Source organism: Tursiops truncatus, chromosome 3 (assembly GCF_011762595.2).
Source record: "Tursiops truncatus isolate mTurTru1 chromosome 3, mTurTru1.mat.Y, whole genome shotgun sequence".
Taxonomy (NCBI): Eukaryota; Metazoa; Chordata; class Mammalia; order Artiodactyla; family Delphinidae; genus Tursiops; species Tursiops truncatus.
This window is the reverse complement of record NC_047036.1, coordinates 46,304,542-46,317,232: the sequence shown is the minus strand read 5'-3', so window position 1 is coordinate 46,317,232 and position 12,691 is coordinate 46,304,542. Positions and strand designations below refer to the sequence as shown.

The 12,691-nt window shown below is 40.5% G+C and overlaps 1 protein-coding gene across 3 annotated transcripts in view; it reads left to right on the top strand.

Annotated features, from left to right (window-relative positions):
• Positions 1-12,691, top strand: part of PDE4D (phosphodiesterase 4D) — a 1,282,340-nt gene that overhangs the window by 711,997 nt on the left and 557,652 nt on the right. The gene's annotated exons all lie outside the window — the stretch shown is intronic.

Here is a 12,691-nt window from a genome sequence, read left to right as displayed (position 1 = left end):
ATTCCATGACAGGTGCCAGAGGTGGGTTTGTCTTGAAAAAGAATATTGGTCTCAAGTGAGGATGAAAAGTAAAACATGTTTAAAACCAAATGCTGTCTGAGAAAGTAATGGTTATGCAAAAACAAATTTCTTGTTAATATAAAAGCATCTCAAGTAAGAAGTCAGGTATGAGGGCATTGACAATTGCTAACTGATTTCATTGAGAGACAAAAACAAACCAAAAAAAGCAGCACAGCAACTTTGAGAATGGCAACTATTTAATAAGTAAAAAGAAAGGGAGGTTTGGGATTTGACTTCTGCTTTTTGTCTTCTTTTATTTGAAAACTCCCTGGGGAAGGGCACATGTGCATTTCTGACATCTCATGCCAGTTTGCTTGGCCTTAGATCTTTGTAAATTTCCAAGAGAAGGTTAAGGGAAAACTTAGAATGTTGACTCAGTTTTGAAATGACATTAAGATGTGTTGGTGCCTCACACTAAAGGAATATTTTAACTATTCAAGAAATATTTCTACCAGAATGAACCAATTTCATAGAATTCTAACAGATGAATCATGAGGTGCTCAGACTCTCATAGAACATGCTTAGTGCATTGAGATTTGGTCATGTATTAAGGTTCAGTGTAATGAATTAAGGTCCCTGGGCATGTGACATCATGCACTATTTCTTGTTGGAGTTTATGACTAGACATTTATAGGAACTAGTTGCTGAGGGTCGTGTAAGGGCAAAGCTCACTATTTAAAGATTGCCTGTTTCACCACACCTTTAGGGTTGACTGGATTCAATTTCTCATAGCAGAAACTTTGTGAATGCATGATAAAGGCACAGTTTAAGGTTTTGTGGCTATGAACATGGTTTGGTTTGGATACTGCAATGTATCTCATTTTGAAAGTATATTTCTCAGGTATATTTTTTGGCTGACCTTAGGATAAGTGCTACACGTCAAATACAGGTTTCTGAGGGTTTTCTAGTTGCTCTTATGGCAGTGTCTCAAATGAAAGTGTCCTGATATCTTGAGGCTCCACCAAAACCCCCTACTGATTTATTACAGACATTTTAGCTGGTTAGCTGAAAATCAGTTACAGAGAAGGGTGAGTGACCTCCTCGGTCACTGGGCAGGTACTCATTTTCTATCAATATCAGATACATCCAGAATCGACACTGTGGCGTATCTTCCTTCTCTGCCGCCCAGAGCCACTGTCCCCAGTGTCTAATGTGCTTGGGAGGGAGTCTGGGTGACATGCCTGCAAACCTCAGTGGCCCACTTCCAAGTGCATCATCAGAGTTCCCGACTCGGGGGGAGCTTTGGTGCCATCGCTTTGCTGGACCTGATGGTGAGGGTCAGGCATCAGCAGTGAGGTCTTTGTCATTCTTACCGATACAGTCACATAAATAGTCTTAAACCCTAAGATTAAAAGGTCATGGAAACAGTCCCTGGCACATAGTAGGTATTTGTCAATTTTTTTTTTCATCGATTTCTTATGCCTTCCTTCAAGGTTAATTTTGTGCCTATTAAGATTTGTTTAGGGGACAAAATTACCATTCTCATTTCTATAAAGTGTACTTTGCTATAGAGCAACAGTTTTTGTTCTGCCTAAGCCTTGCTGTTTGGGTCTATTTGTTTATATGACAATAGGAAGGATGCAAGGTACTCTTTGAATGCCTAACATCATAACCACCTTTTATTTTGCTGTTGTTGCATTTACCTCGCCTCTGCTTTTGACTAGAAAGAAACGAGCTATTCAACTCTATAGTTTTTGAAAGAATGCAAATGTGCTTATTCATGCTCCTCTAGATCTGTAACATATATGTTTGAAAGCGTTACAGGGAAGTTGAGAGCCCTGTTGGTTTTCTTTTGTGCCTGAAGCTAGGTAACCCTTTGTACATTTCACTGCATGACGTGCCAATTTGTTGGTATCGTGGTCAAACAGATCCACGCTGGAATGTGAGTGTTCTGTGTATCTATTCTTGCCTGGGCCCTTTGGAAGGATTCATTAATAAGATGTTAAACTCAAAGGAAGAAGGTGGTGGCTTTTTCCAGTTGACCCAATTAATGTTGTGCTCTACTTCCCCAATTGTTGTTTCTTTTTATTTATAACCTCACCTTTCAGTACCATGGTAAGAGATTCTAGGTGTTTGTTGACAGAAAACCTTCTTTCCCTTTGTCCTACTGTACGTGTCCCCCATTGGATTGGATTGCATGCTTATGAATGATCCTGCTAAGAAAAAAGGATTTGCCAAGTTGTTCTCTTTTGCATCTCCAAAGTCTCTCCTCATTCTCACATGCAGGTCTTTTTTTTTTTTTTTCCCCACAAAGCGGGTAGATCAGAAGTTGGCAACAGCTCAATGCCAGGGAGTAATAAACATTTTAAAGGAGATGTGTGCTTCGGGTTTCACAAGCTAATCTCTACGAAGGCTCTAAACCCTTTGGATAGGCAGGGTACAGAGGTGCACACTTAGTTCTCTTCTGCTTTTTAAAGGAGCAAGAAGGAGGGAGAGTTGAGATGCAGGAGGACCACGTGGAGTCTTCAAAAGTTCATCAGAGGTAGTGGTTCCAATAGAAGCCTAGGTGTAGAGTTCCTACTGTATCTCTCATCCTCCAGCCCTGGGGCTAGTGTGTTGATAATTGAGCAATAGTATGACAGATTCATCGTTTAATGGTTCCAAGCAACAGTTAATAAGCAGTCTTTTACTTGTCTTAATAGAACACTACCCTTTGAGAGCTAAAAGAGTCGTAAGAAGAATGTGCTTTCCCAGTTGAAAGCTACGTTAGAAAAATTTGCTGGAGGATTTTATTGCAAAGGCTTCTTTCCATTACACTTTTCAACCTTTTTACTGCCAAGCCAAACAAAGATAAGGTTTCACCTCACTCGGTAAATAAGTACCACATAGCCCTTACTTTTTATTCTGGCTACTTGTGAGAATATAGTGGTAGCCTGGCAATTCAGGAATGGGTCTTCTTGCATGGTTGGAAGAAGGGAAATGCAAGTCAGCTTTCTAGGAATTTAAATTTCATCTCGTAGCTATTAAGAGGACTCTTTAGATGCATCATGACATGGAATCTTTATGCAGGGATCTAATACGAGGGACATAACATAGTGTGCCTAGCATGTGTTTGCAGCTTTTTGCCTTACTTAAAATATGTAACAACTTTGTATAATCTGATTTATAAAAACTCTGTAATTTCATGCCAGAAATGCCAGGGCCATGTTGCATGCAATTGACTTTGACATTTATAAAATTTAGGAGGGCATTTTATTGAAATACCTTGGCATCCTTTTTTATGATGGACTCCAAGGACTCAGGGAGAGGACTGTGGGAGATAGAAGCCAAGGGCCCCTGCTAGGGCAGGCTGTCCTGCGCTGCTCTCTGTGGGCTCCTCTGAGGAAACCTGAGCAAGACTTGGGACTAGTGATTGTGGACGGTGATTAACTATTTCGCTTATTTGACACGTAGGATTTAACTTTTTAAAGCTCACACGTTTAAATACTTTTACCAAACTCTCTCTGTGGTGCTGAGAGGTCACTTCCATCAAGAGGCAAAATGGGGTGATTAGAGCACTTTGACTCAACATTGAGGCTGCTTTTTCCCTTTTCTAGACCCCTACATCCTTTCATTGGATTTGCCCTTTCCTGGTTCCTAATAAGATTTAATCTAGCAAGTCACAGTTTGGTTGTTCCTCTGTAAACCAAGGGTTCAACTCACATACCAACCCGTTTTGTTTTTTTTCTTTGACCTAATTCCTTTATGGAATGAAGCATGATATAAATATATCAATGATATTGTATACACACACACACACACACACACACACACACACATAATTTCAACAGCAAATCCAGTGAGATCAGAGAAGGCAAGATGGCCTGCTTCTTAATGAAAGGATAGTCCTTCTTATCTAGCCTGTTAGAGTCTCATCTTTTAAGTTTTTCTTCTCTTTGTATGTCAAGATTACAGGAACTCAACCCAGAATTGCATTTTCCAGAGTTTATGTTTTGGCCTGTACATATAATATTCTCACTTGTCTTACGAGAGTTTTAGTGGGTGGGAGAAGTGTTGCGTTCGATGACTGTATGCTTTGAAGGACAAAATGTATTAAGTCTCATGCAAGATAGCAGAGCTCTGCTCATTTTAGTCAAGCTAAAATTCTGCCAGTGTCTGCTTGTCTTCTAATGACATTTCAGGTCATGGCTGACCTTGCTTTAGTAGCATGTCTTCCTCTGAGTGACAGAACTACCCAGAACTTCCCGTCTGCAAATACCAAACTCTCAGCTTGATTCTGAATTCCTGTTATGGCCATATACAATATGTTTGTAAACACTTATGGCCAGTAAAGTTTAGGTAGAGCTCATAATTACACAAGCTCATCTTGTTCACAGATCCCTGGGGCTCAATAGCAAAGTCAGCCACTGTTTAAGGTATAAGTTCAGGTTAAGATAAAATACAGCAAAGATTTTCTTTTAGATGAAATATTCATCCTATTAAACATATAATTTTTCTCTTGGCTTACTATTTTACTGTCTTTTAGTGCCCCTAGCTATAGCCTCCTTAATTTCTGTTAGCAATACCTTATAATTTAAACATGAAGATGAAAATTCATTTTTTACATTTTTAGAAAAATTTGATTAAGGAATGGTATGACAGAGGAGGAAAGTTGCTATCAGTAATATCAGTGTGCCCACAACTTACGAAAATTAAATATAACTTTCAGTTGCAGCAGACTTTCTACTGTAGTAACATAGTTTGTGTACTTTTAACTGCTGATAGGTTACATCCTCACTGGGCTAAGTGGGTGGCCCAAGACAGGGAAGTCTCTACAGAAGGAAGAAAGGGAGAAAGTATTCTCCATCGTCTGAAAATGATTAGCTGTGGGTTTGGGATGTTTTGCTTCTATTAAATTCTTCACTTTCCACCACCTTGTTTCTGCACTCACTTGAGCTGACTGTTACTGAGTTACTTCCACTAATGCTGAGGTATCCAGGTTCCAAGAAAAACAGGCAAGTAAGGGAAAAAAGGAAGATAGTTCAGAATTCTGAGAGGAAGATCCCAAGGAGGGAACTTAACAACCAGTTTCCCACTTGCCTCGGGCTAGAAGTTTCTTTCTTTCTTTTTTGAAAAATAGCCGTACTTCACCCCTTCCCCCTATGCCTTCAGTTGCCCCCCACAGACATTCGTGCTCACAAATACCCAGGTTAGCTATAGAATCATCCCACTATTTTTTTTTTTTTTTTTCGCTCCGCGGCATGTGGGATCTTCCTGGACCGGGGCACGAACCCGTGTCCCCTGCATCGGCAGGCGGACTCTCAACCACTGCGCCGCCAGGGAAGCCCCATCCCACTTTTTTTTTTTTTTTTTTTTTTACAATAGTTCCAAAGTGTCGCCAGGCCAAAGTTAACTTCTGTAACTATTTACCACTTGATGGACTATTAGATGGTGTTTCTAGTTGTTACAGAAGTACCAGACTATTAACATACCCAAGACAACATATTTCAACTGGTGATTATATTGTGTAAAATTCGGAGATATATATTTGGTTTCAAAGATGGATAATCCAGATTCTATATGTTAGGCTATTGGCTGGAGAAGAAAGAAACGAAACAAAACAAAAACCCTCCAGGTTGAAAAAAAAAAAAAAAAAAAAAAAAAAAAAACCCTCCAGGTTTCTAACTCTAATTCTGGTGTTACTGCTTTGTGTGACCTTGTGAAAGCTCTCAGAGCTCTTTACCTGTTGAAGACAATTCAGGGGATATTTACCTGCTTCATTTTGAAGAGTAGACCATTAAGGGAACTTTCATAGCACATTGGTAAGAATCACTTATTAGACTGGTAAACATGACATGCCGAAGTCTTTCGGGTGAATTTCTTAAATATAGGTAACAAATGTAACTACTGTGTATTTCATGGAAGAGATCAACACTGATTGAACCCAGGCCACATGTTTTCACATAAATGACATCCTTTAATGACAGTGGTAACTTTCAGAGGTGAGTCTTATTTGAACCCCTGTTTGCAGGTGAGGACAGTAATGCTCGTAGAGGGTAAAAAACTTGCTCAAGCTCGCATGTCTATTACTTCGGAAAGCTGACCCACTGAAACCAGGTCTGGCCTCATTTTAAAACCCAGTGTCTTTTGATTCACCATATTGTTCTGTGGCAGACGCCTTAGCATTCAGTCTGTGGACCTTCTGGAAAATAGATTAGCAATAAGACCAGAGAAAATAAGCAGATTCCCTGTTAGTTAGCAAGTTGGGGAATTACACGGGGTGACTAGTGAATGTCAAAGGGTTTCCCTGAGAAATGCATCCTGTTCATGTTAGGACTATGACCTGTACTTCAGCCATGGCAGCAGATCTTTTTGTGTTTTCTCGAAATTTTACAGGGAATTTGAAGTGACCCTTGTTCCTGGGGCCACTCTGGCCTATGAGGTTTTTTTCTGTGAATTAGGGAAAGGTGCTTCTTTGGGCGGATACACTTCAGGCAAATGAATTGAAAATGCAGACAGTGGCGCTTGGTGAATGGACAGAGCCTCTGTGCAAAGCAAGAGGCACCCCTTCCTCTGTGCACAGCCTCAACCAACAGAGCAGAGATGAACTCAGCCTCACTCACCGAGCTCTTGGGCAGTGATCACACTGCACAGCCCTGGCCCTTCTTTGACCTGGGTTCCACCCCTACCTCAAAGGCGGTTGTGACAGTCAGATGAGAGTGCTTTGCTGCCAATAAACATCATACAAGGTTTGGGTTTTGCTTTCATCAATATTACTTTCTTCCCAATATTCTAATTACAGGTCTTTAGAATTTTTTTTTTTTGCACAGGTAAAGAATACTAACGTTTTCTACAATCAGAGCTAATGCGAAACAGCCAAAGAAACATTTTAATCACAACATTGCCTGATACCCGAGCTGCTGAAAAATGCCATTCTTAGTGAATTGGATTAGAACACGTGGATTAGAACATGCTGATTTATTTATGCATAGGGGATGCCCAGATAAATATGATAACTACCAGTCCTGCCCCGAAGATACTCATAGACTAGTGAGGAGAACATCCACAGAAATGAATGATTACAGAACAGTGGGGAACATGTTAATACAGGAATATACAAAATGTTATGGGAGTTTAAAGGAAGATGCACCTTCCTTTAAACTGGTTGGTCTAAATACCTTAAAGAAGTCTAGAAATGAGGGACTAAAAGTGTATCTGATGGATTTGAGAGTTAGTAATTATTGGCAACACATTGGAGAGTGGTTGAAGCGGGGGAGTTATACTTCGGGGGTTATAAAAGCACAGAAAAGTAGTGTACACTCCTTTCAAAATTTTGGACAAGAAGGACAGAAAGAGGAGAGCAGAGGGGAAAAGGAGAGGAAGGCGTAGTAGTTAGTGAAGAACACCAGGTAATTTTAATGGCCTAGAGCACGTCCCAAAGGAAATATCCAGATGTAGGCCCTGGACAACGTGTGAAGGACACGACTTCCTCCAAGATAGGAGGGAGGTGTGGAATGACAGAGGCAGATCGTGTAGAGATAAGGGAGGTAGAAGGGGAACTTGAGGCAGTTTGGTCTCATGCCCTCTGTTTTCTTTGGAAGGTAGAATTCAAGATAAAGATCAAGGCTTCCCTGGTGGCACAGTGGTTGAGAGTCCGCTGGTCAATGCAGGGGACACAGGTTCGTGCCCCGGTCCGGGAAGATCCCATCATGCCGCGGAGCGGCTGGGCCCGTGAGCCATGGCCGTTGAGCCTGTGCGTCCGGAGCCTGTGCTCCGCAACGGGAGAGGCCACAACAGTGAGAGGCCCGCGTACTGCAAAAAGAAAAAGAAAACGGACAGCGATATGACAGAAATGAAACAATCCTGAACTACTAAATTAGGAACTGTTTTGTAATTACAGTTTCTCCTGTTGATTGTGTTTTAGGGTTTCCAAAGAATGCAGAATTGATTTTATCGTTGTTGTCTTCTCCTTGGTAGTGTGGAAGTTGTTTTATGAACATGTTAATTAGACTGCAGTTCCAGTCTCATGACCTGATTTGGGAAATGTGAGATTTCCTAAGCTGCAGGGAAATAACTCCGGGGTGACAAACAGAAGTTCTAAAATTTTTACCTTGAGTTTTACCTTCAAATGAGTAAAAATCACAGTGAGAAGAGAAGGCAAAATGATCCAACTTTGCTCACTTTTTAATGGGTGCCTACCTTTCAGTGGTTGATGTTGTAATGTCACAAATCCATATATATGTAACCTGCTTTTACAAAGATTTCTTCAAAATCCTTCTGAAGTTGACTTGAAAGTGTCACCAGTCTCTGAGAAACTTACTGAAAGTAACAAAACATCATATGACTTTAACCAGAACTGGTATAACCTAGTTTAAATATTTATACATTTAAATTCTCTTTTATGTTTCCATGATACCTCAGGGGGAAAAATGACAAACATAAGGTGTAAATTAAGGGAACATTTTAAACAGCCTTATAATTTTTTTAGGCCATAATTATAAACCCTATCGTGTACCATGAGTTTGGGAGATATTACGAATTCCTTTTATCTCTTCTAATCACTAGAACGTTCTCCCAGGTCAGCAGAGCTTCCTCTTTAATATTCTTGGCGTCCAGTGCTCACGATTACTTTGTACAGGGCTTTCTGTCTGGGAGTTCTGCTTCAGCTCCAAAGCTCTAAATAAGGTCCTGAGCAGTCCTAGTCACTTATAAGGAAACTTCATTCTGCCCTCCTTTTTAGTCCTCATGTTTTTCTCTTTTATTTTTTGCGGTACGCGGGCCTCTCACTGTTGCAGCCTCTCCCATTGCAGAACACAGGCTCCGGACGCGCAGGCTCAGCGGCCACGGCTCACGGGCCCAGCCGCTCCGCGGCATGTGGGATCTTCCTGGACCGGGGCACGAACCCGTGTCCCCTGCATCGGCAGGCGGACTCTCAAGCACTGCGCCACCAGGGAAGCCCATGTTTTTCTTCTTAAATCTGAAGATGGGGGGGTGCAACTAAATGATCTCTGTGGTGCTATAAAAATACCTACAGTTCTAAAGATTACCTTATCAATTTACTCATTTCTGGCTTGTTCAGGCATAACTGTCCTTCAGTTAAAGGGAATGCTGAGAAATAATACATTGATCCGCAAGCTACTCCGGGGCTGAACTCCGATGCTTTTCTGAAGTATTTGACCCTTCCTGTAGACAACTCAGCCTCTCAGCCTTAGGTATTTAGCTTAATTCCTTCTACATGCAACTTTATTTTTTAATTAATTTTTTTAATACATCTTTGTTGGAGTGTAATTGCTTCACACAGGGAGGTCAGCTCGGTGCTTTGCACACAACTTGAAATAGCAGCCTTGTTCATGGGTAAGATGGCGATTTTATGCTCCTTAATGCTGATATCACCAGTAATTGAGAAAATGTGTCTCACGTACCATTTATGTGTCCCTTATATCTTCCCAACTCTTCTCTGGGTCAAAAGTCTGAAGCTTATCCTTGTTCATCCAGCCTCCATCTAGTCTAAGGAAGTAACATGGGGTGAAGTTCTCAATATCAGATCCGTACTTGTTGGGTTGCTTTGTGTATTTGCTTAGTATATTTACAACAAATAATTGGCAACATTATGGAGAGGCCCCTGATGTCTTAGAGAAGAAACGTTAGCAAGTTGATAATGGGCAAATTGATAAGACCCCAGGATTGCTGAGAGCAGTGGAAGAGACCTCTTGGAAGTCATAAAGTGTGGCCTTGGAGTCTTGGCAGTTTGAGTTCTAAAAGAAGAAAATATTTGTGGAAAAATCCCGTTTTCTAGAAAGTAATCCAGGCAAGTTTGATTTCTGAGAGAAGTGAAATGTTCTGGTGGGTCAAGTCATCACCATTTTAAAGATTGGCCACGTTCGGCCTTCTTGCACATGTTGCTTCCAGGAACTTCCTGTGACCAAGCTAACCTGTGAGACTTCGCAGTAACAAATGACATTCCGTTCTCTTCGTGAGAGTAGCCACCTAGACCACTTTGTTCTACTTTCTATCCTCAGCTCCCACACATTGCTACACCCACAGGTACTCTATAAATTTTTCCTCAGTTAATGAGTATGTGCAAAGAAAAGAATGAGTGAAAAAAATTGTATGGTTGGGTATTACTTACTTCAATAACCTTTTGCATTATTCAAATAATGTTACTGTGCCATGTTTTGAGATGAAACAAAGGAACTTATGCTATTAAAATAATAAAGATAATAATATATATCACATTTGAGAGGTTATTAATGCCAAGTATAGACTACAGTTTCTATATACGTTATCTCATTTAATCCTCCCCAAGATCCATGACAAGGGTGTGTTATCTGCTTCTTAAGGTGTGTAACCTTGGGTAAATTATCTAACCTCTCTTTGTGTTTCAGTTTTCCCACTAGTGAAATAGGGGTAATCAATAGTGCTCACTTCTTTGGGTGGCCTGAAGATTAAATGAGAACACCTGTCGCTCAGTTAAGCAACCAATAAATGCTGGCTGTTGTTATCGTGCAGATTAGGAGAGTAGGCTGTGAAAGGTTAACCAGGTTGCCAAGGGTAATCTAGATGTCTAGTGGCAGGCCCCTTCCAACCTAGGCTCTGGATCGTTGGGAAGACTAAACTGCTTCTTTTGTATCATATTCTTGGAACCTTACGGCATATATCAGAGACAACGCCTTGGGTTGAGTTTGAATTACGGGGAATAATGCATTTCTCCTCATCTCTCTAACCTCAACAAGAATCACCAACCCTTAGAAAACTTCTAGAAATTTCCATAAAAATTTTCATCTTGAACATACATAATTCCCACACATCTTGGTTTCTGACACTCAGGAGAGTTTAACCGAGTTTGCAGAGGCACCCATCCGCTGAATTGTGTTTATCTACAAAATCCAAATGCTATTGTTCCAAATCACCTCTGTATCTAAGATACTCCTTATTTCTTTAAAACCAATAACCAGTTCATTCACTTTTATGTACAGGAATCTTTCTTTCCTTGAAGATGTCTATGTTTGCTCTTTCTGGCAAGACAATATTGGGTAAATTAATATGCAGCCAGTCCGTATCTTTATTTATAACATATGTCCTTTTCTTCATTTATAACATTTTAATTATTTTTTGACAATACATGATACAGTTCTCAGACATGGCCCAGCCTCCATGTATGGCTCTTATCTCCTCTTTTCATACATCTTACGCTGTCAAGCTAGGCTCTAAAAAAGTTGTCCCCTTCATATCTCTTCTTTTGCCTAGAGAGTGTATTGACTCTGTGTTGTACACCACAGAACATAGGCCCTGCTCACCTGGCCTCTGCCTTTCTTGTCTAATGCATATGCGTCAGCTTCTGTTAGTATTAGTGTTTCTTCCCTTCTTATTCCACTATACATATCCTTGTATATACCCTTAAATATATCCATCTTTAAGACTTTTCTTCTCAAATTATGAGGCATTTATTAAGAACACTGTGCTAAGCACACAGAATTTAGGCAATAGTTTCAATCCTTGAACATCTTACTTGAATATGACCTAACTCTCCATGTACAGTTGTTTAGTTTTTTTTTTTTAAATCAGAAAATGTGTTTTATCAGACATACTTCCCATGGATTATTTTTACACCCATAAGTTGCTTGTTTTGGCAAATATACAAAGTCATGCAATAATTATCCCAGTTTCTTTTATGCCCCTCTCCCAGTTCCAGCCCCCAATAACCACTAATCTGAGTTCTGTCTCTATAGTTTTGTTTTTTACCAAATATCACATAAATGAAGTCTATAGTTAAAAAAATATATATACACACACACACGTATATATCCATCTTTAGTATAGAAGTTACAAACATATTTTTAAGTCACAGAACCCTTTCTTCAAGCAAAAGCTTAGGCAGTGACTTAATATGTAAAATAGATATGACAGGTGTTGGGGAGCAGCTTTATTTAAATGCTGCACTTTGGAAGAAGGGCTGTTATAAATAAGGATATGGACTGGCTGCAGATTAATTTACCCAATATTGTCTTGCCAGAAAGAGAAAACATAGACATCTTCAAGGAAAGAAAGATTCCTGTACATAAAAGTGAATGAACTGGTTATTGGTTTTAAAGAAATAAGGAGCCCAGCTAGTCACCAGCCCCCACCTTGACCCCCTCTGCACCTTGCTCTAGCACCCTTGATGGAGCTCCGTGGTATCCGAAGACACTACCCTCCTCATGATGGGCCTTGTACTGCAGTGCACTTCTGCCTTCTTGACTTTTGTCATGAGGAACTCCTGCTCCATTGGGACTTGGTTTGCTTGTCCTTCCCTGACCTCCAGGTGGAGTAAGCCTTTCTTCCGTTCTCCTAGAGGTCCCGTACTTCCTGCAGCACAGTTTGTGTCACATACAGTAATTTCCCTCCACATGAAGAGAGACGGCTAACTTAGTGACGAAGAGCACTGACTCTGGATCCAGAGTGTCTGGTTCAAATCTGAACCCAAGCTTTTTAGCTGTGTGACCATGGCAAGTTGTTTAACCTCCCTGTGCCTTGGTTTCCTCATCTGTAAAATGGAGTTTATAATAGTTTTCACCTCGTAGGCTGTTGTAAGGATGGAATGTTGTAACATTTATAAAGTGCTTGGAATGGGCCTGGGGTACAGATGCTCCAGTGCGGTTACTTGTTACCGGAGAAGTTGCGCATCCTGTCAAGTTGGGGTCCCTCAGAAGCAGGCCCTGAGAGAAGGACTTGA